The sequence below is a fragment of the Nicotiana sylvestris genome, chromosome 12, assembly GCF_000393655.2.
Source record: "Nicotiana sylvestris chromosome 12, ASM39365v2, whole genome shotgun sequence".
In the NCBI taxonomy this organism is placed as follows: Eukaryota; Viridiplantae; Streptophyta; class Magnoliopsida; order Solanales; family Solanaceae; genus Nicotiana; species Nicotiana sylvestris.
In genome coordinates this window covers 72,313,268-72,335,304 of record NC_091068.1, presented here as the reverse complement: position 1 = coordinate 72,335,304, position 22,037 = coordinate 72,313,268, and positions in this window count along the sequence as shown.

Below are 22,037 nucleotides of genomic sequence, written 5' to 3'. Positions count from 1 at the left end.
TTATAGCTTAGTCTAGCTTCTTTATTTTTCCTGTCATGGTGTAATAAGGAGGTCAGTAAGCAGTAACAGCAGCAACAACAACAGTAAAACCACAGCTTCATGGTAGTCCCAGCTACCGGAACTTCCCAAACTACATTGACCTGATTCCTTTATAGTCAAAGATATGTAGGAAACCTTTGAAGCAGAGGTTCGGTCAAATCTTTCAAAAAATGCTTCCCACGGAGTATTCAAACGGGAAAAAATCGCTCGTATCTGCTCACGTTATCTTTGTACGCACACTCTTTGTGTTTCCGGGCAAAGAGGGGCAGCTGTGAGCACGTGATTTTTGCCTCATACGAATTACTCCAAAAAGAATTCCCAAAATTAGATTTTTATCTAATTATTTGCTAAAATTAGGAATTACTATACAATTTGCCTGAGTGTTTGCATATGTTTGTGTGCATGTTTAGTTTTATTAACACATTAAAAATACAAAAATATAACATCTGCATTTAGGATTTGATTTTACATTTTTTTGGAATTAATTAATAATTAGGTGTTTTACCAAAAAGAAAAACCACAAAAAATAACGTACTTTGCATTTTAGTATTTAATGTCAAAATTGTGTGATTTTCTTTTAAATTGGTATTTAATTATTTGTGATAATTACTACTTAGAGTTAGTTAGTATTTTTAGGATACTTTGGTCAAGGTTTAGTTTAGGTTTGTATTTTTGTTAGAAAGACAATTGAAAAGAAAAATAAAATAAGAAAGGAAAATAAGAAAATCGGAATGTGAGGCCAGTTTTAATTAAATTCATAAGCCCAATTCTATTTTCCGGGTCCAAATCCAATTAACCAATCCCAATACAAACCCCTAACCGGTCCGTCTCAGCTTAGACCCAAAACGGCGTCGTTTTTGTAATGACTAACCCTGGCCGTTGATCTTTGATGATCAAACGGTCCAGAGCTTTGCCTGTTACCCGCCCCTGACCCGCCCCTGAACAGGTCTGGCCCCATGAAACCAAAACGACCCCGTTTTAATTATTGATTCAATCAGAACCATTGGATTCCAATCATTCAAGGGCCCTGATTGAATCAATAATTTTAATAGGTCAAAACCCATTAGACCCCCTTACCCGCTCAGAACCTGCCTCCTTTGTCTCTCGTCTCTCTTCAGAGACCAACCAACACACCACCGCCTTCCGCCCACCGGAAATCACCCACGACGGCGGACAGTGGCCAACCAGCCCCAAATTTACACCGTAGAACCCCCTCACTCCCCTTTTCACAAATCCGTAACCCGTTACCTTCGAACATCCCTGGAGCCCTTCGAATATCGATTCGAAGGGATGAACCCTAGCGCCGCACTAACTTTCTCCGGTGGCAGCACCACCTCCAATCGAACCCAAACTAACACCCCATAACCTCCACAACCCCCTCATGCCCAATATATCATTAGTTTCCCTCGAATGTATCCAGAACTCTTCAAATATCAAATCTGAGTTTGAGCTTTAGAACCCTAAAATTCTGATCAGTGCATGAAATATCTTTTGGCTGGATCTGGGCTTATTCAAGTTTGTTTCATCACAAAATAATGACGCTCGTTTGTTCTGCACCAAGAACAAACATTTGGTATTATTTTGGTTTGATTCAGAATGCCAATTCCAAGTTCGAGCCTGTCCGGTGAGTTCTTTCCTAGTTTTTGTTTATTTTCGTTATTATTATTCTATTGTTCGTCTTTTCCCATCTCTTTTTCTTTTCTCTGGTCAATTTCAATTGAAAACTCGACCAATCTACTGGTATAAACTATCTTTTGATTCGTTGTTTTGTTTTTCAGAATGTTTGGTAAATTTGTTTTTGGTTTCATAAGTTTGAGTGGTCAGTTTGTTTAGAATTTGGAAATCGTATCTCATTTAATCACTTAGTCAGAATAATTAGGATTAGTTCAATAGTTTGGTTTAACTTCTTGTTTAATTATGTTGATAAGAACTGATTAATATAAATATAATTCAAGTGTTTACCTACTTAAGAAGCTTCTAATAGTGGTAGGGTTGGGATTGCAATAGCTGTTTAAATTAAGAAAGCACTAAGCTAGTGGGTAGTTAAAAATAAAAAGGTGAATTGATAATGGAGGATACACTAAAATGAATGCCTATTTAAAGGCTGAACTTGAGAGGTGTTAAGGGACACGGGTAGGAGAGATTTAGGACTGGAAAATACAGTTATAGAGTCAAAAAAAAACAGAAACCCAAAAAAATACTAAAAAAAACTACTATTCCATTAAAATTCTTTTTTTTTAAATCTTGAGGTTCTGATTGTTGAAACAAAAAAAATTTCTGGTTCATTTGAGGTGAAATAAGTTTGAATTCGAATCATTAGAAGTTTGGTTTGAGGACAACTCTGAATATTGGTCGATTGAGAGGGAATTTTGGACTATTTCCCTTCATCTTCTGGTTGAAAGGGACTCATATGGTTGAGTTTAGCTGTGCTGCTGTTGTGTTGTACATTTACTAAACCTTCATTTTTTTTCTTGTTTCCTCCTATTTCCCAGGTAAATGTTCTTGAATTCTGTTTCATATGAAGAATGATTAAGGAAAGACTGTTGGATATGTAATGGGATTGGAATAATATTAAGGCTTCATTCAAAATTGATTTCCTTGTTTCTTTAATATTTTTGTATTCTGTACTTAGGATTTGAATTTAGACATTAACTAGACATTTTTTTCTTCTGAAATTGTGTATAGGAGAGTGACTTATAAAGTGTTTTGTATGTATATTGATAAGTGGACTATAGACTTTGATTATTTAAAATTCATGTTTTATTTTTGTGTGGCTAAATATGACTTAAGCTTTAATTAGTTGAATATATAGCTCATTTGTTTCTTAATCAAGCACTAATCGATGTTGTTGCAAGAAGGTATATATTACTTTATAAGTATGTACTAACGTGAATGTTCGAAACTCCAAATTGGTTGGTTTTTAAAAAAAAAAGGCTAGTCATTATATAGTCTGTTTATATTTGTGGGGTTGTAGTATTCCAATAATGATAAATGGATTCATATCATGTTGTAATAAATTTCTTGACTTCTGTTAGAGTCTTAGTCCATTTCCAATTTTCATTTAGACAAGTTAAGTATCTCTTATTGATTTGGTTTGTTGAACGACCATTGAATTGAAAAGTGAGTAGATTAGTACATATGCAAACGAATATGTATGTACCTACCAAAACAATAGGTTCAACTTATTAGTTTCAAATGTCCGTGTTTATTGAGTGATTTGGAGTTGAATAGAATGTCATATCTTTAATTTAATTTGTTTGTTTGAGATGAATATCTTTGTTTGTGCAGCAATTGATTGAATACATCCTTGTCCTAAGTTGTCTACTTTTAACACTTTTTCCCATATAAAATGCTATCAGATTAGTTTTTCCTTTTCTGCACAATATTAAATATCAATTCCACTTCTATGAAGTTTTAGTCACAAGATAAATTGTACACGAATCTGAAATTGCAAATAAATGATCTAATTGAATATGCAATTATAAAATGCAAGGACAGTACGCATGGTGCCTTCTTTGTTTGGATTTGAGAAGAATTGGGCAACGTATTTAATAGATAAATTATTGTGATTATGTACACGTCCATGTGACATAGTTATAATCTTCATATCAATTTGGAGTATGCGTTCGCGCAATTTCGACGAATTGATAATAAAAATGGGTTTTCATAGGGTACTAACTAAATTTAGTTCATATAGTCCGAGGTGTGCCATCCACCATTAAATCACACATGGCCCTCGTATAAATTTCACACCCTAAATATAAAAAATAATAAATATTCGTAGTTTTCTTTAGGCTCGATTTAGATTAGTATTGTGATTATGTAGACGTTCGCGTAACATAATTGCGAATTTAACTCTAAAAAAGACTCGAGGGATGCGTTTGCGCAACTTCAATCAAATTTTTCCTAAACAAATAAACAAAGCATTATTAATTGTGGACACGTTCGCGTGACATGATTTTTGACGCGCCAAAGGGAAAGAGTATACGTACGCATAATTCAATTATTTATTTATGAATAAATCAAGTGATTTAAAAAGCGGTTTAATAGTTGAAAAATGCACACAAGTTTGAAAATGTTTTAAATCAGATAATTAGGCCAATAATAATAGTTGAGAAACCATGCTAGAACCACGGAACTCGGGAATGCCTAATACCTTCTCTTGGGTTAACAAAATTCCTTACCCGGATTTCTGATTCACGGACTGTTAAACAGAGTCAATTTTTTTCCTCGATTCGGGATTTGAACCGGTGACTTGGGACATCATAAATTATCCCAAGTGGCAACTCTAAATTTTAATTAAATAATCCCATTTCGAATAATGTCACTTTAATTGGAAAAACTCCCTTACACTCTTATGGGAGTGTAGGTAAAAAAGGAGGTGTGACATCGAGGACAAAGGTGATGGTGATGATGAAGGCTCTTTGGTACAAAAGATGAGTTGAGGTGTAGATGCTCTACAAGTTGTTGGGCGGAAAGCCATCGAATCAGGAGCGGTTAATATGGACCAAACCCATGCTGCAGAGACCCTTGATGAGGCTGCGGGCATAGTCCCCGAGTTTCAAGCCAGACATGGTATAGTCCATGACGATGAACCCGCTGCTGGTGACTCCGAAGGGCCTGAGCCCGAAGCTTCTCGGGGGAAAGATGAGACCCTTAGAGAAATTAATGCTCTGGGTGGCCTTAATTTGGGCCCTTCGTACTCCCCAAGAGAAATTAAGGATGCACAGGACCTGAGTATCGCCGATGCGGGGGCCTCTCATGGAGGGGGAGATGTGCTCGGAGACCACTTTGCTAGTATAGACGAGGTAATTGATCTTGATGCTCCCGTAGCTCTTGAGGAGGCGGAGAGGTTTCAGCAGCAGGTTATATTCTTTGACATAACGTTTGCGCTTCAATCTTTACCTTTGGTTTTGTAACTTCTCTGCCTTGCTGCAGGCTAAGAAAATGTATGAACATGCCTTTTCTAGGCTTCGAGATGAGCTTTCATGCTGTGGGAAGGAAGTCGAGAAGCTCACCTCGGAGTTAAAGGAGTCGAAGGCCTCCTTTGCCCGAAAGGGGGAGGAGTTGAGCAGGATCCAAGCTAGTTTGGATGGAGTGTGCCAGGAAAGGGATGGCCTTGCTGAGCAGGTAACACGGAATCCATGAAATCATTTTTTATTCTTATAACTTGATGTTTACCAACTTGTTTTGCCTTTGCAGATCGGGCAAAAGGATGCCCTCGTGAGGCAACTTCAAGAAGAGGCTGCAGCCAAGGATGCAGAGATCCTCGAGCTGAGGGGGCAAAATGAGACCGTGACCTCGGAGAGAGAGCTTTTGCGGACGGAGTTGGCATCGATCCAGGTTTTTCTTTGAAATACTCAGAAGGAGGTTGCTTCTCTGTATGTGTCCAAGTCTTAGGCCGAAGAAAATGCATTTTCATACATGAAAAATGCCACCACTACGAATGAACTAGCCCGAGAGATATTGGAGAAGGCCAAGTAGAAGCTGGCTTGGGATGCTGCTTACGCTCGTTCACAAGAAAAGAGGCAGGCTCTAGAGGAAGCAAGCGCCAAAGGCGCCGATCTCTCAGTTGAGATTCAGGAAGCTTGAGTCTTAGAGGAAGGATTGACATTCTCGGCCACTTCGGACGAGGGTTCCGGAGATGATCCAAAGAGTAGTGATGGCGAAAAGTAGGCCCACATTGTCTTTCTTTCTTTTTTGTATATGAACTTCTCGGGGGAAAAGGTCTTGTAAAGACACCCCTTGTAAATATATTTTTTGTAATGCAAGAAGATTTTCTACTTCAATTCTTTGAATTTTTTATTTCATCATTTACGCGAAGTTAGCCTTTGGATTTTGATATCGGCTCTTCGGAGCCCATACTTAGAGTAATCGGGACCTTTGAAATCGGGCACCATCTCGAAATTAGGTTGATAGCTTTCTAGAATCTATGCTTATAATAACAGAAACTCTTGGGGTCTCAACGGCTCCTGAGCGTTGTGTAAAAATATAATTTATGTGACACGGTTGTGAAGCGACCAGGGTGGTCTCACTGGTACACTTCCCCAAAAATGGCACTAACATGGTCAGAATTTGTTGGCCTTCAGGATAGGTGAATAGTTGCTGCTTGGTCTATATATGCATTTGCTTATTTCTTATCTGAGGACTCCACTACTTTGAGTAACTATACCTTTTATAGAGCTCTTCTTCTTTGTGCTAGTTCTCTTACCATTTCGGCTCAAAGCTTTCGCCCAAGTCTTCATCTTCCCTTTCACATTTTACTATAGCCATGGTTGCTATGTCCAAATCCATTCACCAAGGAGAGGAGAGTTCCGCCTCTGTTTCGCTCTCGGTCGGTGGTACACCGCCAGTGTCCGATGAGCTAACTTCTAGGTGCTTTATCTCGAGGAAAGAATTTACGTTAGAGAGACCTCCCAATGTTTAGGGCCATTGGGAGCATGCATCGAGGTTTATCTCCTCAATAGGGGAAGAACACCTCGAGGTCGTTCGAAAAGACTACAAATGGGGAGAAAAGGTGGTACTGCAAGTACCTTCCCCGGAAGAGATCATCATGGCTCATGTTGAGGGTTTTTTGAACGTGTACACGTACCCTTTTACATTGGGCCCTATCGATAGGGTCGTGCTCGAATTTTGTAGAAGATATCAGGTTACCCTGGCATAGGTTCACACGTCATTTTGGAGGATAGTGCTGATGATAAGGTATTTTGCAGATAAAGACGGACTCGAGTTCACCCTCAGTCATCTTATTAGATTGTATCGGCCCTTGCATTATCGAGGCCTGATTACTGAGATGTCGATCCACTCAGCCCTTTGTTGCCAGTAGTAAAGAAGATGGGGACCGAGGGTGGATGATTCGTTTCGTCCGAGTGCAGACTTTCGATATTATCCCCGCATAGTTCCTTCCATTTCCTAAGAAATGGAATTTTACACGTAAGTGGTACACGCGTGTTCTCATTATTTTTTCCCATGGTGGAGGAAAATTCTATAAAGATGCTTTCTTTTTCTTTTCTTTTTTTTGCAGCAATCCCACGGATGCCATACGAGGTTCCTGACCTAGTGGATTGGTCTCGAAAACTGGCAGCTTGCTCGACTTATGATGAGCGTAAGTGGTGAGATCTGTCCAAGGGAAGATGGGAGGCAAAATATCACGGTACGTGCTGTGTGGCTTGTTTTCTTTGAAATGTACTTTCTCTTATGTGTACTAACTCCATCACTGTAGGCATTAGAAAATTCTCTGAGATGAGACCGTGCCCCCTCGGGGAGGAGGAAGAATCGTCGGATTTGGGGTCGAGGACTGATAACAAACAGATTGATTCCTCGAAGGACGAGGGTGCTCATAGCGAGACAAGCCCTGCTCGGAGGCTCAAATAAGATGTATCAGCTGATCCTGTGGGAACTGAGGCTTCTAGCCTTGGAAAAGTGGTTCCTCCCTTATCGCCGTCTTCATTTCCCCTCGAATGTACTTCAAGGAATACAGGTGTTCAACCATCATCCTCACCCCCCGTCGAAGGTACATCGAGGGATGTTTGAGATTAGGGGCCGCCTAAATAAAGCGGGGTCTCGAATGATCACGTTCCTATTGGGAGCGATTTTGCTAGGGCCAATGAGAATCAGGACGGTAGGTGTGCGTTCGACCTTTGAGGAGGCTCAATGGCTCTATTCTGTGGCGAGTTTTGGCCGATTGTATTAGTTTTTCAGTTTTGCACTTCCACTTTCTTATTGAGCTCCCTTTTCGTAGGCCTTTGACAAGCTTAAGTCCGAGCTGCTTTGCCGTGAAGCCAGGTAGCGAAAAGTCTTGCACGGGGAGAAATCCCTCAGGCTTCTTTGTGACAAAAGGGGAGAGGAGTTGGTATACTTGCGGTACGAGGCGAATCAAAGCCTGAAATATGAAAGCTATCTTGAGAAACAGGTAATCTTTTCTCCGAGGGAATGCATTCTTCTTCTTTTATCCTTAGAGATTAATATTTTGATACTTCAGTTGCAGAGCAAGACAGAGGATCTGGAACGCCTTTGGGGTGAGGTTGGCCACGCCAAGTATGAGTGTAACGAGCTAAAGGCTCAGATAGATGCCCATATTGCGGCCAATAAGAATGTTTTGGACAAGGTTTCTACCCTCGAGGTACAGCTTCGGAACGCCCGTGAAAATAGCTCAGTTCAGACGAGCAGGATTTCAAGGCTCGAGTCCTACCTTTTGGAGATGAAGGCCGAGGTCATGGATGCTCGGGCTGAAGCTGAAGAGATTGAGGCTAAGGCCGACAAGAAAGTGGCCGTCTATTTAAAAGACGCTGCTGATGCTCGAGTTAAGTTGAGAGGTGCTTCCAGTCGAGAGAGCATAAGCAATGAATATGCCCGGTGCAAATATCGAAGGGAAACCCTCGAAGAGATTCACACCAGGGGCTTCGATCTCTTGGAAGAGATAGCGCAGGCCAAGGCAAATGTATACGACGCCAAATTCCTCGTGTTTGATGCCAAAGATAATGGAGAAGAGGACGATGGGGCCACAGTCCCTGGGGGAAAAATAGACTAGGCTTTTTTCTTTTTTTATTCTTTGTACAATGTTCTTAGAGAACTTTGTAAATGTAGCCTTGCATTGTTTCGTATATGCGTATACAAAGAAAGCTTTCGGTTTTCTCCTTCCATTAATTTCCATTTGCTTGAGTATGTCTTTCTTCATTTTGAACTTATACGTTCGTCGATGATTGGCCAGGTGAACTGGATTTCGAGGTAAAACCCTTAGGTTTGCAAATGGGCCCTGAGGCTCGTTAGGCTAGCTCATAAGCTCTTACGCATTTGCCCTTGGGCATTTTTAGTTAACTAATTCGGGCTTAGTTTTCGAGTCAGATTTCGACTCAAACTCATTGACCCTTAAGTTTTTAAGCTAGCTCTTAGGCTCTTACGCATTGGGTTGGTACGACCTCTAAATATAAGCTGGCGTCTGGGCTCTAACGCATCGGGTCAGTGCGACCTTTTAATATAGGTTGGCGATAGTGGCTTTTACGCATTAGGTCAGTATGAACTTTTAATATAGGCTGTCGATAGTGGCTCTTACGCATTGGGTCGGTACGACTTTTTAATATAGGCTGGCGACAGTGGCTCTTACGCATTAGGTCGGTACGACCTTTTAATATAGGCTTTATTTTCCCTCGTTAAAGACTTTTTTGAAGTTTTTGTGTTCGCCTGACTCTTCGATGGCTCGATGAGAGCCTCGATTGTGATCCATTATGTAGCAATAAATGAGCACCTCGGGAGGTTTTGCTCGATGGCTGAATTGTTTCGAAGCCTATTGTTTGGAGCTGATATGATCGAAGCTCTTTTGCTTATGCCAAGGGTATCCTGATTAACCGGTTCTTTTCAAAGTAATTGAAGGCCTGTGATTTTATATCGACGATCGGGCATCCCCAAGTCGCATGAGTTTAGCCGGATCCTGTGACTGAAGTCATTGTGTTTGGCCGTAGCCTTTCAGTCCCCAAGTGAAGTAGTTTCAACGTCTATATCGAGGGATACCTTTTTAGGGGTCTTACAAGTTTGAATATATAGCCTTAACTTTGAGATCATGATGATGCCTTTTTGCAAGGTCTTATAAATTTTAACATGCCTTACTTGAGGTCTTACAGATTTGGTTACTTGGTACAAGTATAATTTACACCTTGCTTGAGGTCTTGCAGATTTGGTTACTTGGTACAAGTATAATTCACGCCTTGCTTGAGGTCTTATAGATTTGGTTACTTGGTACAAGTATAACTCACGCCTTGCTTGAGGTCTTACAGATTTGGTATTTCCTTATGAAGGTCTTATGATCCCGAGGTTTCCTGCATAGGGTCTTATAGCCTCAGGTTTTTGACAAACCGATGAGGGTGATAGTCGGCGACAGTCCCCGAGTCATCAAAAGTTTCTTGGCTCTGGAGCCATTCCTTGTAAACTTGGTATAGCCTCCTTGAGGGCTTACGAGTTCAAAGTTTCCGATCCGGAGGTTATGTGGTCTCGAGTTTTTGGCGTCAGTACCCGAGTGTTCGGGAGAGTTTTTGGATCTGGAGCCATTTCTCGTTAAAGTATCATACTTCTTTGAAGCGCGAAGTGTTTTTGGTGGTAAAAGATACTCTTTTTATTACTTGGCACAAGTATACATGTTTTCATCGTCAAGGGCTCAATTATTTTATGTGGACACGGTTCATTTGACCGTTTGGCCCGATACATCATTTTCCTATCAAGACCATTTTTGGCTTATCTTGACTTCTTCGAGAAGGTGATCTTCCGGGGGGATGCCCCCTAGTGTTCGAGGTTGATCGGAGAGAAGCCTTGAATACTTGTTAAGTTCTCCTTAGGTAGCATATAGGTGTTGTCTCGTTAAAAACCTTGTCGGTAAAACCATTCTTGGGATAAAACCCGATCGAAGGAAATGAGTGCAACGTATGCTTTGAAACCTTAAGGTCTTCAAGCTGGACAACACTTCGACTGTTTTGATCAGACATTGCACAAAGTTTAGTGTAAGATGTAAATAAAAAGGGAGATGGTTATACCTTATTGGTGATGGCGCTTTGAGCCTTGATGTGCTTCAAACATTTGCTTCAGGGAAGCGACACGGTCCTTTACTTGTTTTATTCGGGTGTAGCCGAGAATGTATCTCGTGATTGCTACTTCACTATTTGCTTATCCTTTGGCTCCTTCAATGTTGGAGGCATTGATGTCGGTGCCACATCGTGCATCGCGAGCATTTCCCTCGCTACATGTTGTTCCCCATATACAGTTTTTATTCCGTCCTTCATCGAAAACTTTATCATTTGATGAAGGGTTGATAGTACTGCTCTCATGCAGTGTATCCATGGCCTTTTGAGCAAGGCATTGTACCTCATATCTCCTTCGATGACATGGAATTTGACATTTTGGGTCGTGCCGGCCACGTTGACTGGGAGGGTGATTTCCCCCTTCGTTGTTTTGCTCGCCATGTTGAATCTATTGAGGACTCGAGAGGCGGGCATGATCTGGTCGATCAGTTCGAGCTGCTCTACCACCCTTGACCTAATAATGTTGGCCGAGCTACCTGGATCTACAAACACACGCTTAATTTGAAATGTATTCACAATAAAAGAAATTACCAAGGCATCATTATGAGGTTGAGACAGGGTCTCGATGTCCTCGTCGCTGAATGTAAGAGCATCTTCGGGTATGTAACCCCGAGTTTGCTTCTCCCTGGTGATGGATATTTTTATTCTTTTGACAATGGGTTCCTGCGGGATGTCAATTCCTCCAGCGATCATATGGATGACATGTTGTGGCTTATCTGTTTCATTCTTCCTGTTCGCCTCTCTTTTCCGGAACTGATTTTTAGCTCGGTCGCTAAGGAACTCTCGGAGGTGCCCTTTGCTGAGTAGCCGGGCTACTTCTTCTCGGAGCTGTTTGCAATCTTCAGTCCTATGACCGTGTGTGGCATGAAATTCACACACTAAGTTGGGGTTCCTCTGCGACTGATCTGATAGTACAGGTCTTGGCCACCCGGTGTCTCTGATTTTACCGAGAGCAGATACGATGTCTGAAACGTCAATGTTGAAGTTGTATTCCGACAGGCGGGGTGCCTCAGGTCCTGTGTGTCTGTCGAATCCAGCTCTATTCATGAGTCCCCGAGGATTCTGACCTCGATCTGTCCTTCGATCATTTTGGTTATGTTATGCCTTGGTGTGTTTCTCCTATCTTTGGTGTATGGTTGGTACCTTTCCTTGTTTGGCTTTGGCTCCTTTTCCAGGAGTCTGCTTGGATATACTGAGCCAGAGGGGGATCCCAGTTAGTCGTACTCGACCCTAATCTTCGACTAATATCGGTTGTGGACATCCGACTAAGTCACGGTAGGGTATTCGACCAAATTCTGCTTTAGCTGCTTCGAAACCAGCGAGCTTCGTTTGTTCAAGCCTTGGGTGAAGTCCTGTACTGCCCAGTCATTGGAGACTGGTGGTAATTCCATTCACTCCATTTGAAAGCGAGATATTAACTCCCCCAGCATCTCGTTTTCTCTTTGTTTGATATTGAAGACGCCGGATTTCCTTGTAGCCACCTTGATGGCACCAGCATGTGCCTTTATGATAGAATCTGCTAGCATGGCAAATGAGTCTATTGAATTCGGAGCTAGGTTGTGATACCACATCATGGCCCCTTTCAAAAGTGTTTCTCCGAACTTTTTTAGCAGGACAGACTCGATCTCATCGTCCCTCAGGTCGTTTCCCTTTACCGCACAAGTGTAAGCGGTGACGTGCTCGTTGGGGTCTGAGGTTCTGTTGTATTTTGGGAGATCAGGCATTCTGAATTTCTTCAGGATGAGCTTTGGAGCAGCGTTTGACGGGAATGGCATTTGTACGATTTCTTTGAATCAATACCCTTTAGGATCGGGGGTGCGCTCGGGATCTGGTCGACCCTTTGAATTGTAGGTCTCCATCTTTTTGTCGTTAGATTCTATCATCTTTTCGCCCGATTATATCCTCTTTATGAGGTCCTCGAGCATCTTCATAATAGCGGGGTTGGCTATTGACCCGTTGTTACTCGATCTTTCCGGTACCTATTCGGCTCGAGGAACTGTTTCCAATGCTGATGTGCTTGGAGTTTTTTGGTGGCTTTGCAGTTGAGCAATCGCCAGCTATTGTGCCTGTAACATCTCAAAAATAATGTGAAGGCTAACCTCTTGTTCCCCTCGCCCTGGGATTTCCTGAAATTCTTGTTGGTTTTCTTGACGTATACTCCTGTCAGTGTGGGAGCTTACGTCGACGTGTTGGGCATTGTGCGAGACCACATCCACGGGAATTAGTTCTGGTGCATCCTCAGGGTTTCGTGGTGGTACACCAATACTTGGAACATCTACACCATTCTCTCCACAGTCCTCAAGACCATTGTTTTCATATGCGTTTACTGAGTTAGACATTTTGACCTGAAATCAAAGTTTTTTGGACAAGAAAAAGTGTGAAAGATAACTTGCGTTATGTATTAAACCAAGAAGAAAACAATCACTATTATTTTTAGCCCCACGGTGGACGCCGAACTGTTTACCTTGAAAACTGTAATAACAATTAGATTTGATTTTGTGGTTCTAAAAATACGTGATTTTTTATGCTAGTTGTTAGGTAGAAGATGCTATGTGTGAGACTAGAAATTAAGGTAAAAGCCTGAAGGCAATAGATTAAGCAAACCGAGTGGCTAAGAATCGGAGCCTCGAGCTGGCCTATACGGGGCCTTGAGGTCGAGCTAAGCATTAGGCAGTGACCGGCCGATAAAAGTTTAACAATTCTAAGAGCTTTGATAAGAGCTCTTTATGATCAATAATGAGTAATAAATAAAGAACATTTAATGAAACATAATAAATGTAAGCAATAAGGGGTCGTTTGGTCGGATGCATTAGATAAGCTAATGCATGCATTAACTTTGTGTATTAATAATACATTGTTTGGTAGACATTTGAACCTATGCATTAGTTATGAAAACATTAGTTATACATCCTATTTGGTATTATCCTATGCATAACTAATGCATAGAAAACAATGGTATTAGCAATGCAATGGGTTTTAATGCATGCATTAGCTTAGTTAAAGACAAAATTATCCTTCAAAATTTATGCTAGATTACAATATGCTAGTTAGTATATTAATGCAAGTTCAAAATAATCCAAATAGTGAGAAATAAATTTATATCCCTAGTAAATAAATAAATACTTAGCATATTTCCTTTTTTATAAATAAATATTTAATTTAATTTTACAATATAGGTAGACAAATAAAACATTTTTAAAAACTTTTTCATATAAAAACATTTTTCAAAATATGTTTCTTTTAAAAAGTTAGAGTGTGGACTAGTTTTGAGGGAATTTTTGTAAACAAACAATTCTTTTAGAAATTATACAATGCTTTAATACATCAAACCAAACAATGGATAAGAAATATATCAGCATAACTAATACCAACATAACTAATACAAGCATAACTAATACCAGCATTACTAATATACCCTATTCAGCATTATTCTTATGCACCCTACCAAACGACCCCAAAATATAAGTAATAGAATTAAAGGAGAATGTGTTTAAGTAAGAAAGCAGAGAATGTTCTTGCATTGAATGTTGTATGTAATGTTCTATATTACAAAATAACAAGGGTCCCCTTTATATATGAGGGAGAATCCCAGCATAGTACATACACATTTATTGTAAAGATATATGGATGGTACAACCATTTAATGCCACGGTCAGGGGTAGTGCTAGGCTAGTAGACTTGGTCAGCCTTAATCACGTGCCTTGGGAACTTCCCATTTTTTCATCATAGCCATTGGTTTGCACTGCCTCGAGGTCGATCGGTGAGAACCCTTCGGGGTTGAACCTCGACCCTTGCCTCGAGCCTTTGGAGACGTGCTTATGAAGCGTTATTATGACCATAAAATCGGACCCTCTGATTTGCATAGTATACAACGTTATTAAAATAGATTGGGTACATCTTAAGGAGCTTGAATATCTGTTTTGGGATGATCTGGTGAAGTTTTGAGGTGGTTTGAATTGAAAATTCGAAATAAAAACTGAACATGAAAAAAAATGATAAGTGTCAATTCGAAATAAAAACTGAACATGAAAAAAATGATAAGTGTATCTTTTATGTATCACACATGTATCATAATTGTATCAATTGTGTATCACATGTATATCCATGTATACCTGTGTGTGAGATACATGCGTGATACTTGTGTCGCAAAAGAATTTTTTGAACTCGATTTAATTACGTATTTTGATACAAAACCAGTCCAAATCACCTCCAATCTTCCTCAAATTTTGTATATTGACTTATCTATATGTTTTCAATGAATTTCAACTATACCCATTGAAAAAGTTCCTTTTTTGCATAGATTTTTGGAATATTGTATATTATTTTTGTATTTCATCATTTTATTTGCTACCTCATCCATGAAATTTCTTTTTCGTCTTGCACCCAATGTTGCTAATCACGCTTAAACTATGGAAGGTAATTTTTGCATGTGGTTCTTTGAGAGAAAGAACCTTATTTATTTGGTTTTTTAATTCTTATATGTGCTTGGCTAGTTTTGGTAAGTCTATGACTAATGGCTAGAGGTTGGTAAGTTGAGACTTATTTGGAACATTTGTGTAAGTTTCCCAAGAATAATCTTATGGATCTTTGTTATGAGCCACAATGCTTGACAAAATAAAGAAAGAATGACTGCCTAGCTTGATCAGAATATAATAGCTATGATTAACAAGTAAGCTGACAGAAAACTTTTTTATGACCCCCAAAGTACAAGGGAATTAGGGGTACTTATAGCCTAAGTCTAATGTCCACATAATCATCCCACTTTTTCACGTCACTCTAACTATTTAATAACCGCCGAGATATTTGCGGGATGTGGGAGGAGTATCTAACATAGTGGATGTCACACCCCAAATCTGGGGAGGCGTGGTTGGCACCCGGTGCCGTAGTGGCCCGAGCGAACCGCTCTATAACTCATTATTCCTTTTTATAACTATCATGGGCCAGCATGGCCGTAACTCTTAATGTAAAATTGTAACTTGGCAAATGTTATATCAATGAACCATCGTTCATAAAACACGAATACATATGGACCGTCAAGGCCTCTGACATACCGTACATAGTAAACCTGTGTCTTCAAAGCCTCTAAGATTATTTAACATAAAATGGGACAGGGTACCAGCCTACCTACAAGTCTATAGCAAAACTCTGACATGTGACTCATAGACTCAACTGCACTCCGAATGAGATGGAGTCTTACCGATCCTTCGCTGGATGCCAATCTCTTCTATGGTGAAGGCTCATTAAACTGATTATCTACACCTAAAGGCATTAATACATCGTCCCCAATAAAAGGACGTCAGTACGAATAATGTACTGAGTATGTAAGACATGTAAATAAGTATATAAAGGACATGGAAGAAAACGTGCAATAAATGACTCAGCCTGTAAATCTAGATGGCTCTGTAAATCATGAAATATTTATAAGGTCATGCATATGCATATATATATATATGTCATGTAATGCATAGGTCTATATGTACATAACATCATCAAGCCTCTCAAGGCACCCCATTATATCATTTCAGCCATTGTGGGAAACATCATCATCGTATACAAGCTAATCAAGTGGTGGTGCATACATAACGTCGTAACTTTTTTTCCATATACCATATACATATATTTACATATATACGCGTATATAACACCATCTGGTGCCTCTGTGGAAAAAATCATCAACGTATACCAGCTGATCAGGTGGTAGTGCGTATATAACGCCGTAACCTTTTTCCATATTCCATATACATATATATACATATACACGCGTATATAACGCCGTCTGAGTCATGGGTAAATGCACATGTAAATGAGTGCAATGCATGAGAAGTACCTTAATAAAACTTCTCTGAACGTTATAAGACAATTAACCTCTGACTAATATCGTGAAATAAACTTTTTTTTCAATTTACGTATATTTCTATGATCCATGAACATACAATAGAATAATAAGACTTATGGGAATTCAAAAACATAGGCATCTCAAATACTTCTATGAATAGAGTCATTTATAGAAATTGTGCATTTGCTTATTTCTTCTGTATAATTTGGATCATGCCAAAAGAAAGAAGGGATAGCCTTAACATACCAGTAACGATTTAGCAAAATCGGAACTTTACGTCATCCCTTGATTACCTTGACTTCAAAACCCAGTAAATTAAAATTTAGCATGCTTTAAAAACTTCAGTGTTTATGAGGTAACCCTAATATGACAATAGTAAAAAAATGACCACAACATTGTAGGTGTACGTGCTAATTGTAGGAAATCTTCAACTCTAAGGATATTTCATAAATGAGAATGGGATCCAATTGCCCAAAATCTGATTAGCTTAAAAGGTTATATCATCATAGCCTGCAGATAAGCATCAACAGTGATGCTAAGAATGATTCTAATTTATGAAAAGGAAAAAAATTAATGACCAAGAAACCAGAAATAAAGAGGACCCAACATACTGTATATTGGATGATCTGATAAGCCCCCTCATATTTGAGACTCCTAATTCAGACAACAACTTGCAAATTGTTGCTAACGTGTAAGCAAATTGCTGCTAATGTGTAAGAACGACAACCCACCGCCTCAATTTTCCAAGTAGGTGGGTAAGCTGCCTGTTTGGTAGCTTGAGCAGTATCATTTTAGACACTTGTATCTCTCTATTCTTATATCGTATTGATAAACGATTTGCAGCATTGGAAACTATACACATAGTGCTTTAATTCCATATAAATATATCCATGTAACTCCCAATATATAGGGAGAAAACTGCATCGCAACTTGGTGTATAAACCTGCCAGTTTCTCCGAAGTGCGGCAATGTGACTTGACGACCCAATTTTAAAAATACATATTTCACTGCTTTGATGTCGTATGAATAAATGGTTTGGACCTTTTGAAACTACGTTTCAAGACCTTCATTTTGGTATATAATATGTCCCAAAAATACCTCATATAGCACATAAAATATATTGCACAAAATGCTTCATCGCAAGGCAAATCCTTAGTTGGTTTTTTTTCGCAACTTAAATCTGATTTTTTCCAAACTTTATATTTCATATCCATATATCATATATATCCATATCATGACTTTAAATGCATTGAAATCATGATTAAAAAGTCCCATTCATCCTAACTTACCTAATACTTCGATAGACCTTCCTTAGTCTTGTAGAATGATTTCATCTTTTTTGAGCTTACATTACTTTACTTATGGCGTACATTCACGTATAGAAATATGGGGTGTAACATCATTCCCCCCTTTGGACCATTCTTCCTCGAATGTTTATTGATGCACTTATCATTATCATAACTTATAGCTCTTACGAATACTTTACTACTCTTCTTGCCATCTAGGCAACTATTCTGTGAATAATTCCAAATGCCAGAGCATTCCCCCCTTTAGGCCTATTTCTAACACCATGACTTGTGGTTGGAATCCTTCATTCTCGTAACTGTCCCTGACCTTATAAATGTTCCTATGCGACTCTTCTCTCCTTTGTAAACTAAACTAAAACCCAACCTCTATCTGATGTCTGGACTATTCACAACTTTTTGTACTTGAGTATCTCATATCTTCTTCACCTTCACCTTACTTACCTTTCAATATCGCATCTTATCTTTTGTTTCTTTCATAACCTCCTTCCACAAAATTAGAAATTACATCTACCCCTTAAAGCTCTACTGTGATACCTGCACCTCTGGTGCATTCAAAATCTCGCGACAATTTCATACTGACTTCTTACGACTGAGCTCTATGGCACGATCTGGAAACAAAAGAACGGTAACATTTCCTAAATGCCCTGTAGCCTCTTAATTATAAATATGGCGTGCAACACTTTTATAGACTTCCAAGGATACGACCCGCTCTGATACCATTTTGTCACGACCCAAACCTGGGGAGGCGTGGCTGGCACCCGATGCCATAGTGGCCCGAGTGAACCACTCTGTAACACATTCATTCCTTTTTATAACTATCATGGGCCAGCATGGCCACAATCGTAATTTAAAATTATTAGTAGGCAAATGTTATATCAATGAACCATCGTTCATAAAATATGAATACATATGGGTCGTCAAGGCCTCTGACATACCGTACATAGTAAACCTGTGTCTACAAAGCCTCTAAGATTATTTGACATAAAATGGGACAGGGTACCAACCTACCCATATGTCTGTAGCAAAACTCTGACATGTGAGTCATAGACTCGGCTGCACTCCGAATAAGATGGAGTCTTACCGATCCTTCGCTGGATGCCAATCTCTTCTACGATGAAGGCTCGTTAAACTGATTATCTATACCTGTAGGCATGAATGCAACGTCCCCAATAAAAGGATGTTAGTACGAATAATGTGCTGAGTATGTAAGGCATGTAAATAAGTATATAAAGGACATAGAAGAAAACATGGAATAAATGACGCAGCCTGTAAATCTAGATGGATATGTAAATCATGAAATATGTATAAGGTCATGCATATGCGTGTGAATGTCATCTAATCCATACGTCTATACATACATAACATCATCAAGCCTCTGAGGGCATCCCATCATATCATTTCATCCACTGAGGGCAACATCATCATTGTATACCAGCTGATCAGGTGGTGATGCATATATAACGTCGTAACTTTTTTTCCATATCCCATATACGTATATTTACATATATACATGTATATAACGCCATCAGGTGCCTCTGTAGGCAAAGTCATCAACGTATACCAGCTAATCAGGTGGTGGTGCGTATATAATGCCGTAATTATTTCCCATATTCCATATACATATATATACATATATACGCTTATATAACTCCGTCTTAGTCATGGGTAAATGCATCATGAGTGCAATACATGAGAAGTACATTTATAAAACTTCTCGGAATGTCTTAAGACCATTAACCTCTGACAAATATCGTTAAATTTTTTTTTCAACTTACGTATTTTCTATGACCCATGAATAGACAATAGAATAATAAGAATTATGGGAATTCAAAAACATATAGGTTGAACCCTTCACTTTTTTGGCGAAGGCCCTTAGCCTTAAAGGGCTTTATTTCAATCTTATCAAAATAACCACGTATCGTTGCTCAATCGAGGTCGAACCCTTCTCTTTACGGCGAAGACCCTTGGCCTTAAATGGTGTTATTTCGAACTTATCGAAATATTAACTCATCGTTGTTCGATCAAGGTCGAACCCTTCTCTTTTTTGGCGAAGGCCTTGGCCTTAAAGGATGTTATTTCGAAATTATCGGAATAACAACCCATCGTTATTCAATAGAGGACGAACCCTTATCTTTTTTGGCAAAGGCCCTTGGCCTTAAAGAGTGTTATTTCAAACTTATTGAAATAACAGCCCGTCGTTGTTCGATCGAGGTCAAAACCTTCTCTTTTTTGGTGAAGGCCCTTGGACTTAAAGGGTGTCATTTCGAACTTATCGAAATAATAGCCCATCGTTATTCAATCGAGGTCGAACACTTGTCTTTTTTGGCGAAGGCCCTTGGCCTTAAAGGGTGTTATTTAGAAGTTATCAAAATAACAGGCCATCGTCGTTCGATCGAGGTCGAACCCTTCTATTTTTTAGCGAAGGCCCTTGGCCTTAAAGGGTGTTATTTCAAATTTTGTCAAAATAACAGCCCGTCGTTGTTCGACCGAGGTCGAACACTTATTTTTTTTTGGCGAAAACCCTTGGCCTTAAAGGGTGTTATTTAGAACCTATCAAAATAACAGCCCATCGTCGTTCGATCGAGGTCGAGCCCTTCTCTTTTTTGGCGTAGCCCTTGGCCTTAAAGGGTGTTATTTCGAACTTATCGAAATAACAGCCCGTCATCATTCGATCAAGGTCGAACAATTCTCTGTTTTGGAAAAGGCCCTTGTCCTTAAATGGTGTTATTTCGAACTTATCGAAATATCAATCGTTGTTCGATCAAGGTCGAACCCATCTCTTTTTGGCGAAGGCCCTTGGCCTGAAAGGGTGTTATTTCGAACTTATCGAAATAACATCCCGTCGTTGTTCGACCGAGGTCGAACCCTTCTCTTTTTTGGAGAAGGCCCTTGGCCTTAAAGGGTGTTATTTCAAACTTATCAAAATAACAGCCCGTCGTTGTTCGATCGAGTTCAAAACCTTCTCTTTTTTGGCGATGGCCCTTGGACTTAAAGGATGTTATTTTGAACTTATCGAAATAACAACCCATCGTTATTCAATCGAGGACGAACCCTTATCTTTTTTGGAAAAGGCCCTTGGCCTTAAAGGGTATTATTTAGAAGTTATCAAAATAACAGGCCATCGTCGTTCGATCGAGGTTGAACCCTTCTATTTTTTGGCGAAGGCCCTTGGTCTTAAAGGGTGTTATTTCAAACTTATCGAAATAACAGTCCATCGTTGTTCGATCGAGGTTATACCCTTCTCTTTTTTGGCGAAGGCCCTTGTACTTAAATGGTGTTATTTCGAACTTATCAAAATAACAGCCTATCGTTATTCAATCGAGGTCAAACCTTTATCTTTTTTGGTGAAGGCCTTTGTCCTTAAAGGGTGTTATTTCTAATTTTGTCAAAATAACAGCCCGTCGTTGTTCGACCGAGGTCAAACACTTATCTTTTTTTGGCGAAGGCCCTTGGCCATAAAGGGTATTATTTCAAACTTATCGAAATAACAACCCGTCGTTGTTCGACCGAGGTCAAACCCTTCTCTTTTTTAGCGAAGGCCCTTTGACTTAAAGGGTGTTATTTCAAACTTATTGAAATAACAGCCCGTCGTTATTCAATCGAGGTTGAACCCTTCTCTTTTTTGGCGAAGGCCCTTGACATTAAAGGGTGTTATTTAGAACCTATCGAAATAACAACCCATCGTCGTTCGATCGAGGTCGAACCCTTCTCTTTTTTGGCGTAGCCCTTGGCCTTAAAGGGTGTTATTTCGAACTTATCGAAATAATAGCCCATCATCGTTCGATCAAGGTTGAACCCTTCTCTGTTTTGGTGAAGGCCCTTGACCTTAAATGGTATTATTTCGAACTTATCGAAATATCAACTCATCGTTGTTCGATCAAGGTCGAACCCTTCTCTTTTTTAGCGAAGGCCCTTAGCTTTAAAGGGCGTTATTTCAATCTTATCGAAATAACCACCTATTGTTGCTCAATCGAGATCGAACCCTTCTCTTTTACGGCGAAGATCCTTGGCCTTAAATGGTGTTACTTCGAACTTATCGAAATATCAACTCGTTGTTCGATCAAGGTCAAAACCTTCTCTTTTACGGCGAAGACCCTTGGCCTTAAATGGTGTTATTTCGAACTTATCGAAATATCAACTCGTCGTTGTTCGATCAAGGTCAAATTCTTCTCTTTTTTGGCGAAGTCCCTTGGCCTTAAAGGGTGTTATTTCGAACTTATCAAAATATCAACTCGTCGTTGTTCGATTAAGGTCGAACCCTTCTCTTTTTTGGCGAAGACTCTTGGCCTT